Source organism: Zingiber officinale, chromosome 1B (genome assembly GCF_018446385.1).
Source record: "Zingiber officinale cultivar Zhangliang chromosome 1B, Zo_v1.1, whole genome shotgun sequence".
Taxonomy (NCBI): domain Eukaryota; kingdom Viridiplantae; phylum Streptophyta; class Magnoliopsida; order Zingiberales; family Zingiberaceae; genus Zingiber; species Zingiber officinale.
Genome location: NC_055986.1, coordinates 162705744 through 162728669, shown reverse-complemented (window position 1 = coordinate 162728669; position 22926 = coordinate 162705744). Strand labels below are relative to the sequence as shown.

The 22926-nt window shown below is 43.0% G+C and overlaps 1 long non-coding RNA gene across 2 annotated transcripts; it reads right to left on the bottom strand.

The window, feature by feature from the left end:
- Window positions 1-1022: 1022 nt before the first annotated feature.
- Window positions 1023-9247, bottom strand: LOC121987783. Of its 2 annotated transcripts, none has more exons than XR_006113727.1 (3): window positions 7364-9247; window positions 7136-7184; window positions 1023-1365 (listed from the first exon to the last, which is right to left on the bottom strand). It is a non-coding gene; the product is annotated as an uncharacterized LOC121987783 (long non-coding RNA). The 2 variants fall into 2 exon arrangements; XR_006113725.1 differs by lacking the exon at window positions 1023-1365 and adding an exon at window positions 2572-2814 and having other exon boundaries at window positions 7364-9239.
- Window positions 9248-22926: the final 13679 nt, after the last annotated feature.

Sequence of the window (22926 nt, the reverse complement as noted above, 5' to 3'; positions counted from 1 at the left end):
AAACTAACTCATAGATTTAAAAAAATTTAAATCAAAATCAATGTATTTCAAATCTTCTTAATGCATTTATGCTCTCGAATTTAAGCTAGATAGCATAAATTGAGAATAGTGAATTAAATTGAAAGTATATTTCTAAATTTTTACTGCTCCTAATTATAATATTGAATTTTGATATGAAAGAATAAATATATCAAAGAAATTTTTAGTAGTATATGGATTTATATTTGAAATAATTTAGAGTTCTTTAGATCCACTAGCCAATTTCGAATGAAATTGACTATTGACCTATACCATTTAAAAATTTAAAAATTTAAAAATAAAAATTTTCAAACAAGAGGAGTCATAAGAATCCATTAATGTTGTTAGTGAGTGGATATCATTGCCTATGCCTTAAAATGAATTCATAACAAATTTTATCAAATCTTTACAAGTTCTTAATTTACACTATCAAATTTAGATATAAAAGCATAAATACATTTAAGAGAATTTGGTATAAAAGCATAAATACATTTAAGAGATTTTCAGGAGCAGGTCGATTTTATGAAACCAATTGATGAACCTATACCATTCGAAAATTTAAAAGTTTAATATTTTTGAATCAAGGGAATTTGGTAGAGTTGGTTAATGATTATTATTTTCCTAAACTTTATAGTTAATTTGTGATAAATTTTATCAAATCTTTGTAAGTTTAAAAATTCAATATCTTTAATTTACGCTATCAAATTTAGATCCGAGAACATACCTACATTAAAAAAAATTTAAGAGAACATTAATTTTAATTTAAAGTCATTCAGAATTTTCCAACTCCATCAACTAATTTTAGACGAATCTAGACGATATATGATTTAAATATTATAAAAATTAAATACACCATTTGAATAATATAAAAAATTTTACTTACAAAATACAGTTTTATCTTATATCAGTCTATTCCCACTCGATTAATAAAATTACTAGGAGGCATAAACATATTTTGAGACGAAGGAAAAAGAATCCAATAAAATACTAATAAATCAAGAATCTTAGCAGAATAATGATCAACTTTAAAGATCTTTTCCGCACAATTGTCTGTGGCAGCACCACTATCAACTACCTGTTTCTGCTCGCTTATCCTCTCCTGTTTCTGCTCCTTTCCCACTCCCCCCTCAGCCCTACACTCTGCTCTGTGAACGTATCATTCGGTCAGTTCACCTGCCCCCACGCGTACCTGCCCGTCTTGCTAGTTCACCAACACACTTGATCCGAATCATCCATAACACACAGTCCTGTCATCGTCGTATCTTAATCTGATCCACTTTTTCCCCTTATAATTGCATCCTTTTGCCTCCACTGTTATGGCCATCTGGTTGGCTCCAACTGATCATCCTGCAAAATATTCTCTCCCGAGTTATTAGCATAAAAGAAGACAGTGACCTGTAGTAAACAGCGCAGCAGGAAGGAGGCCAAGCTCGACGTGAGGTGGCACGTTTATCCAAAAAGTTAGTGCACAATGGTTGACAACCAAAAATGGGCCAAATGTGGACATGCCTAACCCATGATCAGCTACAACACTTACACTCGCACCAATATCTCTCCTGCCGCGGATTAATTTAACCACATTTTTAATGTTCGGTTAGTATTTGTGAAACAAGAAACAAAGGAAATTAACGTGGAATTTGATTTAGAGATTTAAGAACGAGGGGATGAATTTATTTTCAAACTTTGTGTTTGATTGATAAGAATGAAATCAAGATTTTAGAATGAAACTAAAAAATTTGGATATGGATGAAACTCACCTCTCCCTTGAGTTTTGATGCAATGAAAATGAAAATCAAGTTTTGGACAAAAATACTCTCAGTATATTTGTTCAATTTTATTTCATTTCTCTCTATTTCCTTATTCTCTCTCATCAGATTTTCTTTCTTCTCATTCTATCGTCACATTTTCTCTCTCAATATATTTTCTCTCTCCTCATTCTCTCTCATCGTACATTCTCTATCATTTTCTCTCTGTATTGTCTTTCATCACACACACTCTCTCATCATTTTCTCCTCATTTTTTTATCATACTTTCTCTTTCATCTTACTTTCATCACATTTTCTCTCTCACTATATTTTCTCTCTCCTCATTCTCTCTCATCACACATTCTCTACCATTTTCTGTATTCTCTTTTATCACACACTTTCTCTCTCTCCATTCTCTTATCATACTTTCTCTTTTCTTAATCTCTTTTACCATACTCTCTCTACATTTTCTCTCATCACTCTTTTCCTCTCTTTATTTTTTCCCATCATACTTTCTCTCTCATCATACTTTTTCTCTTCAATCTCTCATTTTCTCTCATCACACTTTCTCTCTCTTCATTTCTTTCTCATCACTCTTTCTCTCTCAACACACTTTCTCTCTCATCATATTTTTTCTCTTTTCAATCTCTCCTATCACGTTCTCTCTTCTCATTTTCTCTCATCACACTATCTCTCTCTTCATTTTTTTTCATCACAATTTCTCTCTCATCATATATTTCTCTTACATTCAACTTTCTCTTCTATCTAATTTTTTCTCTTATTTTCCTCTAAAGGTAAAAAAAGAAATTTAGGTTCATTTCGATTGAAAAATATTCAACTAACCAAACATTATTTTTAAGAATGATACTCAAACTCATACCCATTCTCATTCCACAATACTATGATACTCATTCCCATTCTGATTCCTAAGGAGAAAACCAAACACCACCTAAATTCAGCTTTTCTCCTCGCCATCTATCAGCTCCCTCTCTTCAGCAGCAGCAGCCATCAGTTCATCGAAGTTCTCCGTCTTCCCCAAAAATATCTCAATCTAGATATGTATGAGCAACCATTACACAAAGATCATTACAAAGTACTTAGACGACTACGAGAGAGTAAAATGCATAATCACATGATACAATTAAACCACCACCATTAGTTTGACTGTAATGAATCAATTAATTTATCTTGGCCGCTAGGAATCCCTACACCATTGGATGTAAAAGTGACAAGGTTAAATCACTTCACTCCCAATAATACAGACAGATTCAAATTCACCAATCTAGCTACTTTACCACTAGAACAAGCAACTGCTAGCAATAAATATTATTTAAACGGTTCATATAGCATAATTAATGAGACTGTCTGCGACAAGGTAGGTGTCAATTTTCAGAATTGGGAAACCCTTTGAAAGTTGTTAATAGGTGTCACCTTCCCAAGATGGTACCACTTGGGAAGGTCCTAGACTCAGAACCAGCCTCCACGATATACTTATGCAGCCACAATAGTTTATTTTAAAAAAAAACAAAAATTAAAGCAATGGCTAGGTTGCTCTAATACTTCATGTTACATGCTCTAATATTCTCCAATTGTGATTCCTAAAGTTATGTGGCATTCAAGTCAAAAGATGCAAGTGGCATGTGGAATCTCAAGCGAAAAGTCAAACATGCAGCCGTGCTTTGATTATGTTTAAAATAGCACCAATTAGATCACTTTGGATGAACCAAATGAAATTGCTGAAATATATAGATTTAAGAAATCATCAAAAGAAGCTCCACATGCATTACTACAAAATGTAAATTTTCAGAGTAAATTGTAGTTTTGGGGGCAATTATAGTAACCCCACATAGGGCATCAATTCACAAAGAAATCATATTCCTGCTCCTACATCTGAAAGTACATTTGTTTAAATAGTATTGGTGCAGCAAACACAGCAACAAAACACTGACAGATTGGAGAGGCATACTAAAATTATGAAGTGAAGGTGTAGTATCTAGCAAGCATGAATTTACCAGGATGTTTTCAGATGGAAAGAAAAACAATGATAGGGACAACAAGGTTTTAGAACAAAATAAAAAGAATTAAGCCAATACAAAGACTATCATCCTTGAAAGTGAAGCGGGGGGAAAAACAGCACATACACGACACTCTGATTTATCAACCTTAGATCAATTCAGTATCTGAATATGGAATTTTAGAACAGCTAGAAAACAAGACGACTAATTCAATGAGGTCGTCTGGTAGAGAACGTAACTGATATGCAAGGACAAGCTAATATGTCAAACAACAGAATGATATAATATGTTAGGTGCTTTGACACATTTGAAGCATCCACGCATTGCAATATTTTAAGCATAAAGGAAAGAAAATTCCAAATTGCATACAAGTTTGATATTAATTAATACTCAGACCACTACTGTATGTATACAATCTACATAAGATAATAAGATTAATTAACAGTATGTTTATTTGGACAAAAATAAAGGAAAAAAAAGATAAATTTAATAAAGTTATCAATTCCTCTTGTTTAGTTGGAAGAAAATAGAGAGAAGGAATTTAACTTCAACCAATTACCTGACTTTAATTCCCCTAAATCAAGCAAAAATGAAGGAGAAAATGCAGTTCAAACATCTAATAAGCACAAGCAATGATATAATTTCCTTTCTGTTGATCTATTCAAGTAAACATGATAAATGGAATCAATGTGGAAAAAAAAGATAACATACTTCTTTACATTTCTTTTCCCTTCACTTAAATTACTTTATTTCCAACCCACTACCTGTCCTCAAAGTAAACACAGCATGAACGTGGAGATTCTGTCATTCAGACAAGCTCACAAGATACCAAAAGGCTTCGTACGCAAGTCATATCCCAACAAGAATGGGTATAGAAATATAAATATCATAATAAAGACCATGATAATCGAGTTGATTCAAGAACAAAATAGAAACTGATCAAGAAAAAAACATTTTTTGCCAATTAAAGAATAAAAAAAGAAGAGAAGAAGAATATAACTTGTGTAGTGTACTAATATATGTACTATCTTCCTCTTATTGTAAACAAAATAGAATGAAGAGGGATGAGTGTCAATCCTTGTAAAGGATACGAAAGCTTGAAATAAAGATGCACAGGAACAAGTGTATCACATTTCTAACTCACAATATATAGCACCATGTTTATCATGTCTAACTGCTAAATCTTGCCAGACATTTGAACTCTAATGAAATAGTCTGAAAATTCAAATACAAACAATTTAAGCTCCATCATTTAATATTGCAACTAACCTTGTGAGCCATCAAGTCCCAGGATGATCACATAGTGTAAAGGCGTCATATACGCCATCTTTTTCAAAGTGGAGACAAGGGAACTTGTTGAAAAATTAATCTAATATAGCTAAGCCACATATGATTGATTTTCTTATCCAAGTGAAAGGCATAATTGATCTTCTAATTTTCATTTCAAATCTTATTCTCACCTTAAATACTCTTCCAAGTTTCACAGTCCCATGAACATAAACTGCACTCTGCAATTACTAGCAAGACGTACATTGTGCATCCTAGTACAACTTCTCTTGCAATTGCAATTGAGTACTTAAGCTACATTTGTTTGCTAAAAGATTATTTGTGGAAAATATTTTTCTTGGAATAATCTTTTAAACAAAAATAGATTATTTTCTGCTGTTTAAATGTGATACTAAAATCCACTAGCCCGGACCCATCAGAGTAATCCAACCAGCTCATCGAGCATCCAGATTGATGGAACCAACTGGCACACCTGGTTTGACCAGATCGGCCCACTTGACTGGACAAGACCAGTGAACCTGCTCCATGCAACCTGTCTGGCACGTCCAGCTCGACCGACTAGTCTATCATGCCAACCTGCAAAACCACTCAGATTGATAAACCTGCCCAAACATGGGCAAAGGACAAAAGGCAAAGAGAAAGGGTTTATTGATAGAATGAGTGGCTAGCAAAACTTGGCAAGTTGTGAAATTTCCAACCCAACCCAATCCAAGACGGGTTGTGGATTTGGCGGGCCAGCAAGCGGGCCCATTAAAATATTTTTAAAAAAAATAAAAAAAATATTTTATATTTTCAACATTTTACTTCGGAAAGGTTTCATCAATCAAATGTATCTATAAACATATATTTTAAATATAAATGGATACAAAAAAAGTACTTATGTTGGATGAAAAATACTATTTTTTTCAAAATTATAACAAAGAAAGATAATAAATTAACATAAAACTTAGTTTACATGTCTTTCTCAATCTGCGGGTCAACCTAAACCCGTTGCGGGTTGACCCCCGCGGATCGCGGACCTAAGCGAGTCGGCCCGCGGTGGGCTTGGGTTGATAAAATTTTAACCTAACCCGCTTAAAATGTTTAGCGGGGAGGGCCAATCCGACAGACCCAACCCAAATTGACGGCTCTACCGATCGGGTCAATTAGTGTCCGAGCGGGCCAACCATCCCGCTCTAGATATTACGGTAAAACAATCAGACGCTTAGTGAGGAGTGGCAGGACTCTGAGGAGACCGAAGAACTTGTTCGATAGGGAGGGACAAGCTACCAGGACGTTGAGGAGACCGAAGAGTTTGTCCGATAGGAAGGGACAAGCTACTACGCCCAGTCACCGTAAGGAAGAGCAGTTGAGGTCGACAGAGCAGAGGAATCCCGCCCGAGCGGCTACCCCGCTCGGCCAAGTAGCGGGACTATTGTTATATCTCTCGATATCCTTTTGGGAGATAATGTCGTTGATACGAGGCATGGTCAACAGGCGGATCATACGATGAAAGTTTCCACTGTCTTGTCAGGAATATGTATGCCCTGTTAAGGTATGGTGTCAGAGACACTTTACTGACAAATCCTTTCATAGGACACATTGGAGAACGTGTCAACGTCTTGAGGAGCGTGCACGTCGTCCACCAGGGCTCTATATAAAGGGGATCCAAGCACCGACGAAGGTACTCGTCATTACTGTTTGCGCTTACGTTACTGCTGCTCTGGTTTCTTCTACACTTCCAGTGACTGACTTGAGCATCGGAAGATCAACGTCGAGAACCCCTTCCCTGACTCGACATTGACGTTGCTTGTTTTACATAATAGGGCGCGGTCTACATCTAATTAACACAACAACCACATCTCCACTTTTCATCCTCCCGTTTTCGAACATGATCATTCCATGAAATAAATGGAACTTTAATAGTAAAATGCTCCGCTCCGATTCCATGCATTTAAACATATCCACATGATCAATTGAACGAATCCAATAAGTGAATGTTTACTGCGAGACTCTGACAGACAAAGAACAGAAACATAACACGGAATAATAACACAATAAAAAAAACAATAGCTAAAATTGAAAGCGCACCCATTCCAAGAGCAGACAGCTCGACTTCATTATGCTGCTGCATGTATCTCTGCGATTGTTGAGTATCAAAGAGAAGGATTCTCAGAAACAGAGTGTTGTATTTAAAGGGGGAAAAAAATAACCAGAGCATCCAGCAGAAACTTAAACAAGAGCACACAACAAGGGCTTTCCAACTGAAACCCACAAAAATCTAAACGACTACAAAAAACTAGGAGGGACGAGTAGAACCTTGGCGAGATTAACGTCGAAGAAGAGGGGGCTTCTTGGTATCGGACACCTGGATCCGGTTCTTCTTGTGGGAATCAGCAGACGAGATGTGGAGATTGTTAACACCCTCGGTGACTTCCTCCATCGGTGAAGGACACGGGAGATGCAAAAACCCTAATCTTAGCTTCCTCCAAATGCGTGCCCTAGAGCAATCCGTGAAGCGAAAACAGGTATTATTTGGGTCGGGTCGGATTTGGTTGTAATGCTTCGGACTGGTCGGATTCATACCGCAGAGTGTGTGTTTCCACGTTTATCCTAAAACCTCAATAAAACCCCAACTTGCTTAAAATGTATTGTACCCTAAAACAGTGGAGATCTATTTTATTTTCAAAAAAACAGGGAACAAATCTAGTATGCAATCTCAATTTCTTGTCCCCTATACTACTTTGCGACCTTCTACCCTGTTTTTTATTTTCGCCGGCGTGTGAGACCCTGTCACTGAGCTGATGCATTCATGCCATCTGCGTCACGGTCCACCGTAGTAGTCGTCTTTGTGCGCATGGGGGCATCTGCGCGTGGTGCGAGGAAGTCGAGCGCGCCGCGCTCCTCTGCAACCTTGCGCCGCAAGGCGACGCCTTTCTCGCATCAATTAACACCTCAACTCTCGAGGAGAAGAGGAACTGCTATTCTCTTCGTCGTCTGCTTCTGGCATCGAGCATCCTTTGACTGCAATCCCGCAAGAGCAGCAAGCGCAAAGCAGAGATCGCTGATCTTTCTGGCAGAAATTAGCCTTCTCCACATGCAATACTGTCCTCGGCCTCTGCTATTCCTCTCTATCCTTTCTCAAATTCCTCTGGCACATGGACGGACGGTTATTGGACCAGGTGGGGTGACCGATCTCTGTGACGCATCTATTCGGTGGCAGCTTGGCTCGCCACAGCAGTGTACCTCGCCTTCTGCCTCTCCTCGCATACCCGCGTTTCTCAGAATCCGGCGGGGTTTCTTCCTTTTCATTTCCTGTTCCTTTCTCGCCGTGGATCTCTTCTACTTAAACAGCGCACGGCTTTGTCGTCCTCTGCTGGGGTATTCGACGTCGGCGCCGCTTTCTCTGTCCTTATCGTGAGCGCCACCGCCGGCTTCTGCCGGAGCGGGTGATACATATCGGATTCCGAGGAACCATTGTTGTGGAGAGTAGTACAGTACAGGAAACAGCTCCCTGTTCACAAGTGCTGGCTTTCTCACTCCTCAGCACGCTCACTTTCTATTGGATCGGACCGTTGCTCGCCATCAACGATCACCGCAAAGCTCTCGACCTCGAGGACGTGCCGTAGCGAGATGCGCACGATAGCATCAACGGCGTCTTTCCTGTCTTCCGAAACAACCTCGACTGCTGTTCCGTTTGCTTCGAGCCTCGCAGCCCGCTCGGATGAAAATGGGGTCCATTCGAAGTAAGGGGCACATCAGTGGACTATCCCCTGACCCCTGATCCATAATTTGCGAACCAGATTTTCTGCTCTCCTATGCAATCCTACAAATCCTCTCTTCCTAGGTGGCCCCTACCTCATCAAATTTACCTCAACGGCGACCCCAAGTTCGTCGGCGCCGGTTATGGCTGTTATCATCGCTAGGAAGCTCGTCGAGTGCCTCTTGCAATGCCATTGGTTCTTCCGGCAGCAGCAGGCATGGATCAGAGCTCGGGCTGCCCTCGTCGCCATCATCTACCAAAATCGGAATCACCTTGTCGACCCAGGCCAAACAGAGCCGGACCAACAGCGACTAGCGAGGTCATCATTCTAATGAGCTTCGACGCGGACCGAGTCAAGCAATTCAACTGCTGCTGGTCTTGCTGGCCAATCTAACCCTCGTGAAGATTCAGGATAAGTGCCGAGAGAAGGCGACGAAGGGAGCTTGATGCAACGGTAAGATTCGAGTCGCGAAAAGCATCTTTCAAAGCAGGAAAGATTCGAGTCGCGAAAAGCATCCTTCAGCTTTTTACCGAAATAAATTTTTAAAATACATAAATCATATATCATAATTTTAAAATTATTAAATGACATGTCCTTATACTTAAATTAATTCTACTGAAAAAAATAAATCAATTGAATATTCTATTTACAAAATTCATCAACTGATTTTAATCAAATTTTATTCGATTAAAAAAATAAATAATCGATTTCATTTTGTTTAAAAAATCCATCAATTGATTTCGATCAAAACAATTGATGGAGCTAGAAGCATTGGAATAACATAAAATCAGTTTTTATATGTTCGTCTAATTCTTCTGATTGTAAAAATACTATCAAATATAAATTTGATCAAATATATTGAGAGTATTGATTTTTTTGAACGATATATTCGTGTTTATCTCAATGCGTCAAATTGATATTTGATAGTATTTTTATAATTAGGAAAACTAGACGAATATATAGAAACTGGTTTTATGTTATTTCAAGGTCTCTATGTCCATCAGTCGATTTCGATCGAAATCGGCTGATGGACCTAGAGACCTTGAAATGACATAAAATCAGTTTTTATGTGTTTGTCTAGGTCTTCATACTAGTAAATATCAATTCGACATAATATATTGAGAACAATATTTTTTTAAAAACTATGGCGGAATGAACCCAAATAAAATTAATACAAGTTCATTTGGTCAAAATCGGCTGATGAACCTAGAGAGCTCGGAATGAAGTGAAACTAGATCCTATGAATTCTTTTACTTCTTGTTATTATATTAATTCTCTCATACATCAATTTGACCTAATATATTGAGAGCAATAATTTTTTGAACACGAATTAATTTTTTAATATATTTGTATTTAAAAAAACACTGCTTTTAATATATTAGGTAAATTAATATTTGATATCATTTTTATAATCAGTAGAACTAGACAAACACATAGGAACTGGTTTCATATCATTTCGAGGACTCTAAGTCCATCAGCCGATTTCAACAAAAATCGACTGATTGACATAGAGACATTGAAATGACATGAAATCAGTTCCTATATATTCGTCTAGTTCTCTCAATTATAAAAATGCTATCAAAGATTACTGTGATCGAATATATTGAGAGCAGTAATCTTTTAAATATGAATTAGTTTTCTGAATATATTCGTATTTTAAAAAATCACTGTTCTCAATATATTAGGTTAAATTAATATTTGATAATATTTTTACAATCAGGAGAATTAGATGAACATATAGAAATTAATTTCATATCATTCCGAGATCTCTAGATTCATCAACTGATTTTAATCGAAATCGATAAATTTTTCAAATAGAATAAATCGATTCAATCGAATTGATTTGAGGACGAGGGTAAAATGAAAAATGGATACATAATTTAGTAATTTTAAAAATATAATATATAATTTAAATATTTTGAAAACTTACCTATTAGATTCACAGCATTAATTGTCGGGAGCCAACATTTAAAAAAAGAAGGTTTTAATTTATGGCTATGAGAAATCGATTAAAAATCATTTTTGGTCGTAGACCGATTATTATACTAGCAACGATTCTAGGAGCGAATGAGCAAGGGATAAAATCATAAAATGGATATAAGATACAAACTTGTCTATACGATTTGAATAATACGAAACTTAAAATAGGATATGAAAAGACTTATGAGAAAAGTATTTCTGATATTATATCTTAATAAATAATACAAATTTTTAATATGATAGTAGAAGTTTTTATCATACGATTTATCTATTGATCATACCCTGTTGTCAATGGTATTGTCTCCTAGAAGAATATTACGAGATATAAGAGGGGTCTCACTGCTTGGCTGAGCGGGGGAGCTGTTAGATCGGGATTCCCCGCCCAGTCGATTTCAACTGCTCTTTTTTGTAGTACCTCGGTTCGACAGATTATTTCTTGTCCGATCGGACATGCGCTCTGGTCGACATAGTATTCACTCGGTCGGTTGAGTATCTGATTTTCTTTTCATAGTGAGTTTAGTCGGACAAGTAGTCCACTCATATAAGCCACCTAGTCGATCAGGCTCTTCAGACCCAATCGATAGTTAGCTTCAACTTCCGCTTGGTCAATTTTGATAGATCCGTTGATTCTACGACGCTAAATGGCTTAACTTTAATACCCACGTCGACTCTTGGTCCCACCTTTAATTGATATTTGATAGGTACTCCACCACAACATCAAATACGTTCAGTAATTTGTCTAACTTAATTGTATATTCATTTGGGCTACAGTCCGATGGTTCTGATCATCTTTTATATTGCAGGAATGTTGCTTGGGGAGGATTGATATATGGGCACCCTCCCATTGGAGAGGGGTATCACTGCTTGACTGAGCAGGGGAGTTGCTAGATCGGGATTTCCCGTGTAGTCGATTTCAACTGCTCTATTTCGTAGTACCTCGGTTCGGCATATTGTTTCTTGTCCGATCGAACATGCGCTCTGGTCGGCATAATATTCACTCGGTCGGTTGAGTATCTGATTTTCTTTTCATAGTGAGCCTAGTCGGACAAGTAGTCCACTCATATAAGCCACCTAATCGATCAGACTCTTCAGACCCAATCGACAATTAGCTTCAACTTCCGCTCGGTCAATTTTGATAGATCCGTTGATTCTATGACGCTAACTAACTTAACTTTAATACCCACATTGACTCTTGGTCCCACCTTTAACTGATATTTGATAGATACTCCACCACAACATCAAATACGTTCAGTAATTTGTCTAACTTAATTGTATATTTATTTGGGTTACAGTCAGATGGTTTTGATCATCTTTTATATTGCAGGAATGCTGCCTGGGAAGGATTGATATATGGGCACCCTTCCATTGGAGTTCTTACCTTCTATAAACTAAACTAAAATAAAATAGAATAGAAAGACGCCTTTCACCAAATTCATCAAAGATTCAAATTCTGATTTTACAAAATTCTGTCATAAATGAGAAGTTGTGCCTTCTGATGATTTAAAAAAACAGACACCAGTTTATATTATGATTGATCCTGTCCGAGTCGCTGAATCGACGGACGCTGGGGACGTGGCGCTCTCCTCTATCTCCGACCAGCTGCACCGACCTCCGGCGAACCTGCACAGAAGTCGGGCCGGGGAGGGGTCCCCGGCGACGACCCTCCGACGCTCAAGTCAGGCAAGAGGAAGACGATGAAATAGCTCCGAAGATCCGAGATTTCATACCTCCGGCGAAGTCTGCGGGCTCTTATATAGAGCTCTGAGGAGGCTGATGCACATATACCGAGGCACATACGTGTCCTCAGCCCATACCCAGTATGGGCTTGTCAGAGGAGCTTGCCTGACCCCTTACTGCTACAGTCCGAGCACGTCTCTGATGGGACAGTGAGCCCATGCCCTAAGATCCTGCGTATCACCTGCTGTCAGAAGATGTTTCTGTCCTTGTCTTTTCTTACTCCCTGCCGAGCGTCCGACCGGTCGGCGGTTTCCTCGCGTCCGACCGGTCGGATGTGCTGATCCGCTCGGGAGCTTCCTGGTCATGTGCTCTGGACTGTTCGCGGTGTTGATACATTATTCCTTCGGTCGAGCGGGCCATCCGCACGGTACTACTATACTGTTCATCATGAGCGTCGGAACCCCGACTTCCCGCCGAGGTGTATTGCTTCCGCTCGGAAGCTTCAGCCAGTCGTCACCATCATTATCCGCTCGGCCAAGCTTCTGGTTGGCCTTTTACCTTTCAACCTCCACGTGGCGCTGACTCTGCTAAATGGGGTCTCCCATTCTTACTGCCAGATCACTTGCCTCCCCTTCAAGTCTAGTCGAAGGAGGCAGTGAATCCGACTGACTGGACTGTGTGTCCGAGCGGGCGGTCGTCGCCTTATCACTGCTGCTGATATCCCTTGAGCAGCTCGGCTCTTCGCTTTGTATGCCTTGGCGCTCAACGTGGATGTTGGCTCGTCCCCCGGTTTCCCGGCCGGAGGGTTTATAGACGCCGGACCGTCTCTCGATTTTTAACGACGGAGCTCGTCGGCCTCTTAACGTGGATGTTGGCTCGTCCCCCGGTTTCCCGGCCGGAGGGTTTATAGACGCCGGACCGTCTCTCGATTTTTAACGACGGAGCTCGTCGGTCTTCTGCTCAGGGATTTATAGACGCCGGCTCGTCTCCCGGTTTCCCGGCCGGAGGGTTTATAGACGCCGGACCGTCTCCCGGCTTCCCGGCCGGAGGGTTTATAGACGCCGGACCGTCTCCCGATCTTTGACGACGGAGCTCGTCGGCGCGGATGTTAATAGCCGGTCGGCGCGGCTCTCGATCTTTAACGACGGAGCTCGTCGGCGCGGATGTTTATAGCCGATCGGCGCGGCTCTCGATCTTTAACGACGGTGCTCGTCGGCGCGGATGTTTATAGCCGATCGGCGCGGCTCTCGATCTTTAACGACGGTGCTCGTCGGTCTTCTACTCGGGGATTTATAGACGCCGGCTCGTCTCCCGGTTTCCCGGCCGGAGGGTTTATAGACGTCGGACCGTCTCTCGATCTTTAACGACGGAGCTCGTCGGCGCGGATGTTTATAGCCGGTCGGCGCGGCTCTCGATCTTTAACGACGGAGCTCGTCGGCGCGGATGTTTATAGCCGATCGGCGCGGCTCTCGATCTTTAACGACGGTGCTCGTCGGTCTTCTACTCGGGGATTTATAGACGCCGGCTCGTCTCCCGATTTCCCGGCCGGAGGGTTTATAGACGCGGGACCGTCTCCCGGTTTCCCGGCCGGAGGGTTTATAGACGCCGGACCGTTTATAGACGCCGGACCGTCTCCCGGTTTCCCGGCCGGAGGGTTTATAGACGCCGGACCGTCTCTCGATCTTTAACGACGGAGCTCGTCGGCGCGGATGTTTATAGCCGGTCGGCGCGGCTCTCGATCTTTAACGACGGAGCTCGTCGGCGCGGATGTTTATAGCCGATCGGCGCGGCTCTCGATCTTTAACGACGGTGCTCGTCGGTCTTCTACTCGGGGATTTATAGACGCCGGCTCGTCTCCCGATTTCCCGGCCGGAGGGTTTATAGACGCCGGACCGTCTCTCGATTTCCCGGCCGGAGGGTTTATAGCCGGTCGGCGCGGCTCTCGATCTTTAACGACGGAGCTCGTCGGCGCGGATGTTTATAGCCGATCGGCGCGGCTCTCGATCTTTAACGACGGTGCTCGTCGGCGCGGATGTTTATAGCCGATCGGCGCGGCTCTCGATCTTTAACGACGGTGCTCGTCGGTCTTCTACTCGGGGATTTATAGACGCCGGCTCGTCTCCCGGTTTCCCGGCCGGAGGGTTTATAGACGCCGGACCGTCTCTCGATCTTTAACGACGGAGCTCGTCGGCGCGGATGTTTATAGCCGGTCGGCGCGGCTCTCGATCTTTAACGACGGAGCTCGTCGGCGAGGATGTTTATAGCCGATCGGCGCGGCTCTCGATCTTTAACGACGGTGCTCGTCGGCGCGGATGTTTATAGCCGATCGGCGCGGCTCTCGATCTTTAACGACGGTGCTCGTCGGTCTTCTACTCGGGGATTTATAGACGCCGGCTCGTCTCCCGGTTTCCCGGCCGGAGGGTTTATAGACGCCGGACCGTCTCCCGGTTTCCCGGCCGGAGGGTTTATAGACGTCGGACCGTCTCTCGATCTTTAACAACGGAGCTCGTCGGCGCGGATATTTATAGCCGGTCGGCGCGGCTCTCGATCTTTAACGACGGAGCTTGTCGGCGCGGATGTTTATAGCCGATCGGCGCGGCTCTCGATCTTTAACGACGGTGCTCGTCGGTCTTCTACTCGGGGATTTATAGACGCCGGCTCGTCTCTCGATTTTTAACGACGGTGCTCGTCGGCTCGGATATTTATAGCCGGTCGGCGCGGCTCTCGATTTTTAACGACGGTGCTCGTCGGCTCGGATATTTATAGCCGGTCGGCGCGGCTCTCGATTTTTAACGACGGTGCTCGTCGACTTTCCGCTCGGATTATTTATAGACGCCGGCCCGTCTCTCGATTTTTACCGACGGTGCTCGTCGGCTCGGATATAAACCTCCCGGCCGATCGGCTCGGGGGCCTTCTGTTTCGAGCTCCCGGCTCGGATATAAACCTCCCGGCCGATCGGCTCGGGGGCCTTCTATCCTCGAGTGTGCGGCTCGATCAATATACCTCCGGCCGCACGGTCCGGGGCGTTCGATCCTCGAGCATGCGGCTCGATCAATATACCTCTGGCCGAACGGTCCGGGGCCTTCGATCCTCGAGCGTGCAGCTCGATCAATATACCTCCGGCCGAACGGTCCGGGGCCTTCGAGTTTTTGTGCCGATGCAAGGATATCGCACGCCCGGCCGAACGGCTCGGGCCTTCGTCCTTGAGCATTTTGCTCGAATAATTTACCTCCGGCCGAACGGCTCGGGGCCTTCGCTTTCGAGCGCTTGGCTCGGATAATATACCTCCGGCTGAACGGTCCGGGGCCTTCGATCCTCGAGCGTGCGGCTCGATCAATATACCTCCGGCCGAACGGTCCGGGGCCTTCGATCCTCGAGCGTGCGGCTCGATCAATATACCTCCGGCCGAACGGCACGGGGTCTTCACCATCGAGTATTGACCTCGCTTAATATACGCCCGGCCGAACGGCACGGGGTCTTCACCATCGAGCCTTTGGCTCGGTTACTATACTCCCGGCTGAGCGGCACGGGGTCTTCCCATCGAGCTTTTGGCTCGGTTTATTTACTCCCGGCCGAGCGGCACGGGGTCTTCCTATCGAGCATTTGGCTCGGTTTATTTACTCCCGGCCGAACGACACGGGGTCTTCTCATCGAGCCTCTGGCTCGGTTTATTTACTCTCGGCCGAGCGGCACGGGAGTTCTCGCTCGAGCAACTATAATAAATTTTATGAGCAACAGAGATAATTGAAGAACTGACCTGCCGACCAGCAGGGGATCTGACCCAATTTCTCGACTCTCGAATACCCGTGGAGTGAGGAAAATATGATATACTCGTCTAAACCCATCAAGGCCCTTTGGATGACGGAAATTTCCGAGTCGTCCGTCTTCATGTTCCAAACCAGGTGTGCTCTAGCCATGGGGGGATGACTCCGCTCGGGGCCTCGTGTTTTTCCAGGTCGCTGGATGAAGACCTCCTCGTCGGGGGGCAGGCGTTGCTCCCACTTGAATGCCGGTCGGACCCTTGTTTTGCCCCCATTTCTAATGCTTCTCCGGTCGGTCCTCCTGGGCCGCTCGGATATCCGCTCAGCTTGAGCCTTTTGTTTCTGTTGCTCCACGAGCTTAGCTGCTCTTGCCTCTATTGGAGCGTCGAGTTTCTCCTGGGAGAGCGTCACGGTGAGATCGTCCAGCTTCGTCCATCTATTCCGCTCGGATGCAGGAGCGTTCCCACAGACGGCGCCAATTTGATCCTGTCCGAGTCGCTGAATCGACGGACGCTGGGGACGTGGCGCTCTCCTCTATCTCCGACCAGCTGCACCGACCTCCGGCGAACCTGCACAGAAGTCGGGCCGGGGAGGGGTCCCCGGCGATGACCCTCCGACGCTCAAGTCAGGCAAGAGGAAGACGATGAAATAGCTTCGAAGATCCGAGATTTCATACCTCCGGCGAAGTCTGCGGGCTCTTATATAGAGCTCTGAGGAGGCTGATGCACATATACCGAGGCACATACGTGTCCTCAGCCCATACCCAGTATGGGCTTGTCAGAGGAGCTTGCCTGACCCCTTACTGCTACAGTCCGAGCACGTCTCTGATGGGACAGTGAGCCCATACCCTAAGATCCTGCGTATCACCTGCTGTCAGAAGATGTTTCTGTCCTTGTCTTTTCTTACTCCCTGCCGAGCGTCCGACCGGTCGGCGGTTTCCTCGCGTCCGACCGGTCGGATGTGCTGATCCGCTCGGGAGCTTCCTGGTCATGTGCTCTGGACTGTTCGCGGTGTTGATACATTATTCCTTCGGTCGAGCGGGCCATCCGCACGGTACTACTATACTGTTCATCATGAGCGTCGGAACCCCGACTTCCCGCCGAGGTGTATTGCTTCCGCTCAGAAGCTTCAGCCAGTCGTCACCATCATTATCCGCTCGGCCAAGCTTCTGGTTGGCCTTTTACCTTTCAACCTCCACATGGCGCTGACTCTGCTAAATGGGGTCTCCCATTCTTACTGCCAGATCAATGATAAAAGACCCTTTTCAATATTCACCTTTTTTTTTTGTTTTTTGTTTTTACTTTCTGCTTGCTTCTTCTATAATTGCTACTTGATATAGCCCTTTATCATAACATGTCACTAAAAAAAACCCACCAGACTGGACTCAGGGACCGAAAATAATTAAGTCACTAATTAACAATGTATTTTATTTTCCGTAGTGAATTAGCCAAAAAATTAATAAATTTTGTCACTAATCTGTCTCTATTTAGGTGACACGAAATCCTAAATTTTAAATTTCATCCCCATTTTATGACAGTATTTATATTTCGTCGTAAAATTAACAACGAAAAATAAATTCTATTATTAATTAATGACAAAATGTGTTTTTCGTCGCAAAATTCATGATTTCAGATTTCCCAATCATTTTTTCCCAATCAAATCGTCGCCAACCTGTCACATTCAATCTCTCCAACATGCAGGTAAACTAGATCTTTCCGTCTCCCTCTCTCTGAGCGTCGGCCTCGCCTAGGCAACCTTGAGGCGGCCACACTCGATCGGCCGACATCAAGCTCGGTCACGAGATCAGACTAGTGTCAAGCTTGGTCGACTGTAAGATCAGCCAGCTGTGAGCTCGACTTGACACGATCTTACCCAACCGCAAGCTTGGCCATGAGATCAACATGTTGGAAAAAATTGAATAGAAACACGACGTGTGAGTTTCAATCCCACAAAGAAAGTGAAGCTTTCCAGCTGATTCGAAACAAAGAGAGTGAAAATTCAGGGTCCGGATGACATCAATCTGAGGGGTCTTTATGTGAACCTCATTACTCATAAAATCGATCAAGACATGATTTATCCGCGTAAGAAGATCACCAGTTTGCCTGCACGCCACGTGGCATGCTTGTTGGCAAGCTAAGTTGTGGCTTGCTTGTTGGCAAACTTGCATGCAAGCCACGTTGTGGCTTGCTCGTTGGCAAGCATGCAAGCCACAACGTGGCTTGCTTGTTGTGCTTGCAAGCAGAACAGAGGTCTATAAAAAACCGTTGAGAGGAATGAAGCAAGATAGAAAAACTCAAGTGATCTTTGAGTGAGAAAACTTAAGTGAGCTTTGTGTAAGAAGAGCACAAGTGAGCACGCGTTTCTCTTCCTCCTTGAATCCCCATGTTTCCTTCTCTTCTGTTGTGCACTTCTTTTGCTCGACAGAAATAGTGATAGTTTTCGGATCTATTTCAAATCGTCACGACAACCAGTGCTCGGTTGTGCTCGTGATCTTGCAGTTTTATCCTGGGAAAGAGACGTCCACCTAATCCTCTGAGCACCGCGGAGGGACCGAATCTGTTTTAAGGAGACAGCGCTCTGCTGGACTCGACATCCACTCTGAGTTCGTGGTACAACTCTCGACATCCTGTCAGCAACTCTCAGCAGCAACATGGCGCCGCTCGACAACTCACGGTGTCCGCGACTCACCTACTCGACGCGTGGCTCGGCTCGCTAGAGTCTACAGTTTAAGATTATCTGCTCAAACCTACTTGAATGTAAGTCCTTGTGACTCTGGTACACACTCAGAAGCATGGAACAGAGTTTCTGAGACGATCACACAGATTGTAACGGGTTTACTCCCAACAAAACTTAAAACAAATTCGTTCTGTTACCATGGCGGCAGAAAATGTTGAGATGCAACAGGCTCAACATGTGCCGACCTCCTCCACCCCGATTGGGAATGTGCTAATCAATCATGGGGAAAAGCTAGAAAAATTCACAGGAGTGAATTTCAAGAGGTGGCAGCAGAAGATGTTCTTCTACTTAACCACGCTAGGTCTGACACGTATCTTGACCGAGGAAACCCCCAAGGTTGTTAAGGGTGTAGATGAGGTGAACACTCTCCTTCGAAAATGGATTTGAGATTTTCGGCGTTACATTACATAACAATCTTGCCGACTCACTCTATCTTGTGTATTGTGAGATGAAAACGACAAAGGAACTGTGGGAATCTCTGGACAAGAAATATAAATCGGAGGATGCTGGGGCCAAAAAGTTTATTGTTGGTCGTTTCTTGGACTATAAGATGAGTGACTCGAAGTTTGTAATCAGTCAAGTCCAGGAGTTTCAAGTACTCTTACAAGAAATTCACTCAGAAGGTATGAATCTGAGCGAAACCTTCCAAGTGATAGCTATCATCGAAAAGCTACCAACTGGCTGGAAGGACTTTAAGAATTATCTGAAGCACAAGCGGAAGGAAATGAACTTGGAGGAACTTGTTGTTCGCCTTCGTATAGAAGAACACAACAAGAGTTCGGAGAGAAAACTGTTCTCTCAGGCTACTGTAAAAGTCAATGTTGTTGAGCACGAACAAAGCTCAAAACAGAAGCATCCAAAATCTTCCACGACGCAACCCAAAGGACAAAACATGAAAAAGAAGTTCTTAGGGAAATGCTATAATTGTGATCGTATGGGTCACAAGGCTTCAGACTGTAAAAGGCTAAAGAAGAAAAAGCATGAGGCCAACCTGACAAGAGAACAGGATATGGATCTCTGCACCGTGATCTCTGAGGTGAACCTAATAGGTTCCAATCCTCGGCAATGGTGGATCGATACTAGAGCCACCAGACATGTGTGCTGCAACAAGGAGCTGCTCCACAACTTCGAAGAAGTCACTGGAGACAAACTGTTCATGGGGAACTCAGCAACCTCGAACGTCATGGGCCAAGGAAAGGTGGTGCTGAAGATGACCTCGGGAAAGGATCTCACTCTGAACAATGTGTTGTATGTTCCGGAGATTCGAAAGAATCTAGTATCCAGATCACTGTTAAGCAAGCATGACTTTCGCATTGTCTTTGAATCAGACAGAGTTGTATTGTCCAAGAATGGAGTGTTTATAGGAAGGGGCTATATATCTGATGGGCTGTTTAAGCTCAATGTAATGGCCATTAGGCCCAAGATAAATAAAAATGAAAGCTCTTCCACTTATATGCTTGAGTCTTTATGTTTGTGGCATGGTAGATTAGGACATGTTAACTACGATGTATTGCGTAGATTAATAAATATGCATAGCATACCTACATTCCACCTTGACCCAAAACACAAGTGTGAGACTTGTGTTGAAGCGAAAATGACAAGGTCATCTTTTCGACATATTGAAAGAAGTAATGAACCACTTGACCTAATCCACACTGATGTGTGCGACCTAAAAGGTACGCCAACACGTGGTGGTAATAAATATTTCATCACTTTTGTAGATGATAACACAAAATACTGTTATGTGTATCTTCTCAAAAGTAAGAATGAAGCTATAGAGAAATTTGCTCTCTATAAAAATGAGGTTGAAAACCAGCGTAATAGAAAGATTAAGGTGATTCGAAGTGACCGAGGCGGTGAATATGTATCACCATTCGTTGAGTTGTGTGCTGAACATGGGATCAGACACGAAACAACAACTCCTTATACTCCTCAACAAAATGGAGTTGCTGAACGAAAGAATCGAACTCTAAAGGAGATGATGAATGTTCTTCTATTAAGCTCTGGACTGCCAGAGTTCATGTGGGGGGGGGGAAGCTGTATTAACAGCTAATTACCTTTTAAATAAGGTACCCCGGAAGAAAATAGATAAGAGTCCTTATGAGTTGTGGAATGGAAGACAATCGTCCTACAAATATTTAAGAATGTGGGGTTGTCTTGCCAAAGTGTTGGTGTCTGATCCGAAAAGGATTAAGATAGGACCAAAGACTGTTGATTACATATTCATTGGCTATGCATAAAACAGCACTGCGTATAAATTTTGTGTGTATGAGTCATACATACCGGAGATACACAAGAACTCGATAATCGAATTGAGAAATGCCTCGTTCTTCGAGCATGTGTTTCCGTATAAGACTCGGGAGGAAGCTAGCTCCTCAAAACGGGCAATCAAAACACCAGGTGAAGAAGAAGATGATGATGACGAGGAACCCGTGGAGGTTGAGCCTAGACGGAGCAAAAGAGCTCGGATAGAAAAATCCTATGGATCGGATTTTATCACATTCATGTTGGAGAGTGAGCCCCGAAGTTACTCAGAAGCTGTAGGCTCTTTTGATGAACCTCACTGGAAAGAGGCAATTACCTCTGAGATAGAATCTATCTTGCAAAATCACACTTGGGAACTTGTGGATCTTCCTCCGGGAAGTAAACCACTAGGGTGTAAGTGGATCTTCAAGAAGAAAATGAAATCAGATGGCGCAATCGATAAATACAAGGCCAGATTGGTAATCAAAGGATACCGACAACGAGAAGACCTTGATTACTTTGATACATACTCTCCGGTATCTAGAATAACTTTCATTAGAGTATTATTGGCTATCGCTGCTCTATAGAATCTCGAAATACATCAAATGGATGTAAAGACAGCCTTTCTAAACGGGGATTTAGAAGAGGAAATCTATATGGACCAACCTAAGGGGTTTTCTGTGTCAAGATAGAAAAACAAGGTCTGTAGATTGGTGAAGTCATTATATGGTTTGAAACAAGCACCAAAGCAGTGACATAAGACATTTGATATTGCCATGAAAGAATGTGGCTTCAAGATCAATGAATGTGATAAATGTGTCTACATGAGGACCAAAGAGAGTGACTATGTCATCTTGCACCTCTATGTAGATGACATACTTATCATTGAGAGTAATGATAAGATAATCGAATCCACTAAAGATATGTTGAACTCAAGATTTGACATGAAAGACATGAGCCTAGCTGATGTGATTCTAGAAATCAAAATTCTTAGAACGACAGAAGGACTTGTTCTTAGTCAGTCCCATTACGTGGACAAGATTCTTGAGAAATTCACCAAGGGTGATACTGCGTTGGCACGAACACCGATAGATACGAGTCAACATCTATCGAAAAATCGAGGTGAAAGTATCTCGCAGATAGAGTACTCTCGAGTGATTGGAAGTCTGATGTACTTGATGAGTTGTATACGACCAGACTTAGCCTACGCAGTAAGCAGACTGAGCAGATACATGAGTAATCCCGGTATTGAGCACTAGAAAGGGATAACAAGAGTACTGAGATACTTAAGGTACACTCGTGAATATGGATTGCACTATACAAGATATCCTGCTGTGATCGAAGGATACAGCGATGCAAGTTGGATATCTGATATAAAAGACTCTAAGTCTACGAGTGGATATGTCTTCACTTTAGCTGGTGCAGCCATTTCCTGGAAATCTTCTAAGCAAACCGTAATAACCAGATCCACGATGGAATCTGAGTTTGTAGCTCTAGACAAATGTGATGAAGAGACTGAATGACTACGATAATTCTTAGAAGATATTCCACGTTGGCTAAAATCTGTGCCGGCGATTTGCATACATTGCGATAGTCGATCAACAATCGGTCGAGCACAGAGTCATCTGTATAATGGTAAGTCTAGACATAATACCATTAGACAACTACTCTCAACTGGTGTTATCACTATTGACTATGTGAAGTCAAAGGATAACTTAGC